Here is a 6000-nt window from a genome sequence, read left to right on the forward strand (position 1 = left end):
ATACTGTCTAAATATGTTCCCTAGGTTCTAGACTGGATAGTTAACTTCAAAACATTGTTGCATGTTAACAGTTTCTAAGTGTGACAAAGAGTACTAGTAACATGAAGTGAAAAATTTTATAGCAAAGACTAAGTTAAAAAGCAGATTATCTTTCAATAAACGGTTTTACATGTGAAATGTGGCGCAATACTTTACTCTTCCTAGCAGGCAGAGTCTCAACTTCAATGCAATTATCATGTGGTATACGTCGGTAAGAAATGCTAAAATTTTTCTCAAGGTTAGCGTCTATGTTATTTTTCGCTGAGCCAGTTGGCGCAAGTGGCTGCCTACGGTGCGAGTCATTGTCTGTCTCTTCGTTGGTGCACGTCGTTATTGGGATTAGGAGACCAACTACTACAAATTCACCTTGTCGAAAGGGCTCTGTCCTGTTTGAATCCCGCCAGTTCTGATGTAGTTCAGGTCTGTCGTTACGATTATATCGTCTGTCGTTATGTTGGTAGATTCCATAATTTCTTTTTTGTCGGTCACGTGGTGGAGAATTTCTCCCTGAATCGTAACTGCGCGCTGAACTGTTGCGTCTGAAGTTATTCTGTCTCCCTTGATAATAATTGTTTTGGTTCCCATATTGTCTGTTTCTCTGATTGTCTCTGTGATAGTCATTACTGCGGAGAGGTGATCTTTCCCTGTAATTATTACTACTCTGCCAACGGTTGTCATATGGGTGGTGTCTGTTTTGGTCACGATTTACATTGTAAGAATAGCCTTGTCGTGTCCATTTATTATTTCTGTCATCGCGGAATTGTGACGGATGTGACCTGTAATTGTTGTACTCCTGATTTTGCGTTCCGCGATTGTCAGTGTCAATTTCCAATTCTTGTAACAGTCCCTGAAAAGCTTCAATGTCGTCTTTGCAACGTCCGACCAAAATAATATGTCGTAAATGTTCAGGCAATTTAATTAAGCAAATGCGGATGTGTTCTGAGGGGCTGTAAGGGTTTGACAGGTACTGATTCTTGTGCAACATGTCTTCAAAATATTTCACAAGACTGGAAAATTCAGATTGTTCGAAATGTTTCATCATTATGATGCTATGTTTTCCTCGGTCTTGTGCGGCTTGACACCAATATGCTGAGAGGAAGGCATGATTAAAATCTCCTTCACTGTGGCAATCGTGAATGACCGATCACATTCTTATAGCTGGTTCATTCTCTAAACAGCCACACATAAATTCTAATCTGTGCTCTAATGACCAGTTGGGAGGAAAACAATGAGAGAATTGATGAAGCCACGCTTGTGGATGAATGTCGTTGCCAGAATTCTTAAATGTTTTGAATTTACGTGTAGTAATGAACAGCTTATAGTCAAAATCACCGTGTCGGCGAGTCGCATGTCGGTCAATGTTACGTTATTTCGGCTGTTCCATTTCAAAATTCGGTGCACCTTGCTAATTTCTTTCATAATTTCCGAAATGCGCTGTGTTATTATTTTGTGGCTGTTCCGTATTTCTATGTCCCTCTTTCCGTATTGGAGCGCGAGTGTCCTCTGAAATATGTAATTCTTGTATTACTTGTGCCAACTGATCTTGTACTTCCCGGATTTCTCTTTTGTGTTGCGCATTAATTTGATTCTGATTTTGTTTGAATTTCTTAATTTGTTCATATTCTTCTGTGTCAGTGAAGGCTACAGGTCTTGTGTCACTCAGATCATCATCCATCTCTGTAGATAAGTTAATGAACTGATCCGAAATTTCGGCTACTTTCTCCGATAGTGAACTGATTTCCTCAGTGTGTTTTTCTGAACCAAGTTTCAGAGTGTCCATTTGTGATGAAATCGTATCTACTGTGTCCTTTAAGTTTTCCTGAGTTTTTGCAAGTTGCGTAACCGACTCGGTAGATGCGACTGGGTCCATTTTAGCTTACAAGGTGTCGTGATTTTCATGAACAATAGTTTGCAGTTCCTTTATGGATGCTTTGTGATTCTGTAATGCATTTTCATGACGCGAAAAAATAGGTTGGAAATGCTCACAAATTTGTGTATTTACGTCATTACAGACTATTTGACATTTCCATTCGATTTTATGTAACTCAGTAGTTAGAACTCCATGTGTTTGTTCAAGCGTGGTGTCTAACTTTTGAAGATTTTGTTCCATTGCGTCTAACTGTTGCTGTGTTTGTCTCTGGTGTTGTTCCATTTGTTGCGTTAATTGCAATAATAATGTATTAGTGTCTGGAACCTGTTCCTCTATGCTTTTCGGCAGTGCATATGCACCGGTAACATTCACATTTTGACGAGCAGAAAATGTGTCTTGACTTATTTGAGAAAACGGTGAAGACGCAAAACCTGAACAGTATTTGCAAGATTGTGTCCTGTCATTTCGGATTCCTGAGGCGAATTGTTGCCGACCGATCGATCGATAATGCTTCCCTGTTCACTAATTGTTTCACTGTATACACCATTATTTGCAGCCCACTCCATTTCCCTATGCACAATTACCAAAGTACTAGTTTGAACATTAGTTAATTCATTACACGGTGGCGCTAACACACTGCTTTCGACTTCACTGTCATTTCTCAGTTTACTTTGGAGCCTAGTGTTACGTTTTTCACACGCCATTATTGTCACAATATTTCACACGACAACACAGAAAAGCACAATTTGAAGAGCAAAATAAGAAAACACATTAACATAGCACTGAAAATAATATCTAGTTAATTGCAAGCGCAGCTGCGAAATACTTCGTGCAAATCTACGTGCATGCCACAACTATTTTACTGTACAACAATGAAAAACTACAACTACAATGGAAATTCTCTCTATAATTACGCGCTAGCAATAAACAATAGCTACACTAACTACACAAACTACAAGAAAAAATCAGAAGATTCCAGTGAGGTATCCTCGGCTAAGGGTCGACATATGAAACGTCCCCTTAGAACAATTATACATGACTGTGCTTAAACTGACACACAATATTTTTTTAACGCAACGCAATCTGACTTTCAGTAGTCCCTACAAAATAATGGCCCTGACTAACATTAACCTATACCTTTCATGAATCACTTACCTCACAAAAATCGTCATTACTCGAACTACTGCAATACAGCGAGCGCCAATACTGCCAGCTAAATAAAAACTACTGAAGGAACTAACTACTGATAGGCATAGTTAGCAAATGAAAGATTTTGATAGAGAACAAACAATGTATTTACCTTAATAGTGTTCAAAAGTCATAATATATATACCAGCCCATGATATCCAATATTACAAATTTACTCTTTCTGATGGACACACGTCCAGATCGTCCGCTCTCAAAATTCCGCCATCTCTCTCCCCACATCCACCACTGCTGGCGGTTCACCTCCAACTGCGAAACGCGACGCGCTGTTAACATCCAGCTGCCCAACACTACAATAGCCAATAACAATGCAAACCAGCCACAGACTGCACACAGCACAGCCAGTGATTTTCATACAGAGCGCTACGTGGCGTTACCAATAAAAAAACCTAAATAGCCTACTTACATTACGAGAATAATGTAGACATGTTAGTTGTGTATCTTGAAACATGAAATCTTCGTGATATTCACAAATCACAAAAAGTGCAAATGTGACAACGAAAGAGTAGATCCCTTGCAGAAACCGCAACTGTTACAGTTGCCAGTCTCCGATGCCACTTACTTGTACGTATATCTATTTATGTAATAGTTTTGGACTAGATTCCAATATACACACTATCTCATAAAAAGTTTCGAGACACGTGTTAGTAGATACTAATACGGGATGTATGCACACTTCACCTCTATAAAAGCTGGAACTCTGCTGGGAGCGCTTTAAATGAGGTGTGTGAATGTCTGTGGACGAATGGCCACCCATTCTTCCTCAAGACCCGAAAGCAGAGAAGGTGGAGGTGCTGAGCGGAGGCGACGTTATGAATCATCACAAAAGTGTTCCACTGGGCTCAGGTTGAGGCTTTGGCCAGGCCAGTTCTTTTGAGGAACTCTAATGCCCACGAGCTGATGCCACACAGATGCTGATTTACGACGGAATGTATTGCACTGTTCCTCTGCTGTAAGCAGTACACAATGCTGTCGAATGTGCTCATGTCCTCCGCGTTTAGCATTTCCTTAAGTTCAATACGGAGCCCACGTCTTAACCATGCACTAGCATAGCGTAACACCAACTGTTCTGTACTTCACTATTGGACTGCTCATGAGGTCAGGTAACGTTGTAACGTTCCCCAGGCATACGCCATACCCAAGCACTTCTACGTGACTGCCACAGTGAACAGTGCGATTCATCGCTCCACTCATCCACTGTCCTGTAGTGCACTAACTACCCTGTCGCAAGAGTCGCTTGGCACCGACTACGGAAATATGTTGCATATGAGAAGCTTCTCGGCCATTGTATGGCATTCTTCTTAACCCCCTACTCACAGTATTAGTGTTAAATGGACTGCTGGTAGCAATTTGGGATTCACGACTGATTCCTTCCTCTGGCTTCATGCGATTTTTTACAAGTAACCTCTGTAATTTTCTAAGCCGCCTGCCCATCAGTAGGTGAGATGTCCCTGATGTTTGTTTTGCTGTGGCTTCGCCTTCGCTCTTGCACTCCACAGTCATGTCACCAACAATCGGGCAACTTTGGAAGGGCTCAAATGCTCCTGATGGATTTGTTACTCAGGTTACGTTCTGTTCGATGTCACAGCGCTTTGCTGACCGATCGAATCTTATGTTATTGCCTGTCAACTGACAACAGAGTACTCCCCGCCTCATTTTATGCTGTTGGGTCCGCCTCTTGTTACATATAGTGATCAGTTCAACATTACCTAGGGTGGTTCAGGTAGTTTTGATCAGTGTCTTGAAATAGAATTTTATAAGTGAAATGCCACATTGCTACAGCCTGACGAAGACATAGAATAGATACTCAAAGGAAATACCGAAAAAAATTAAAATTATAGACAAGAAACGGTAGCGTGTGCGATAAAGTACCTACAGTTTAGCCGGTCAGTGTGGCCGAGCGGTTCTAGACGCTTCAGTCTGGAACCGTGTGACCGCTACGTTCGCAGGTTCGAATCCTGCCTCAGGCATGGACGTGTGTGATGTCCTTAGGTTAGTTAGGATTAAGTAGTTCTAAGTTCTAGCCGACTGATGACCTCAGATGTTAAGTCCCATAGTGCTCAGAGCTATTTGATCCATTTGAACCTACAGTATACAAATTCACACATTTCCTACATTCGTATTGTAGAAACAAAAAGACAAATGTTCATTGTCAGTGGTACAAGTATGACAAAATTTCAGTTACAGGATAAGTCACACAAATTTAAAGTTTGCCGATTCAATTAAATGCGAGGCTATTCGATTATTAAGGTCCAGCCGGTCGCGAAATGGAGATCACAGTGAAAACCCGATGAAGCTTTGTACAGACGCTTTGGGCAGTGTCTCCAGTAAGCCCGTCGATCGCGTTACTCATAGTAGTTCTCAGTTCACAGTATGGAGGTAAAGACTCTTTGAAAATAGTGTCTCGTGCCAAGTACTGGTGCGTTCTGGGAGAGTTTGCTTGATTTCATGCAGCTCAGATAACGCAACTATCACGCATTTCCATCTTCATGACAATCCTCTGTCGCACTCTGCAGGGGAAAAGAAGTCGTTTGATCATCCACCAAACAGCCTGGACTTGGATCCTTCTGAGTTTCATCTCTGCTTGCATAAAACGCTTGGTATGAAGACAACATTTTGGCAAAGACATCGAGCAGCAAGCTAGCCTACAGAATCGGCTGAAAGGCTCAGGTGTCTGCCTTGTGGCGAGGGTATTGGAAGGTTTGTACGACACAAGACAGATGTCTATGTCTGAGAGGTGATTATGTAGAGAAGTAGCTGGATGGTCTACCTAACTGTTGCAAATAAAACATTTTCGATTTTCATTGTGGTTTTCATTTCGCGACCAGTCGCATCTGAATAGGTCTCGTACATACGGACTAATTACAGAATTTTAACGATCACAT

The sequence above is a fragment of the Schistocerca serialis genome, chromosome 4, assembly GCF_023864345.2.
Source record: "Schistocerca serialis cubense isolate TAMUIC-IGC-003099 chromosome 4, iqSchSeri2.2, whole genome shotgun sequence".
Taxonomy (NCBI): Eukaryota; Metazoa; Arthropoda; class Insecta; order Orthoptera; family Acrididae; genus Schistocerca; species Schistocerca serialis.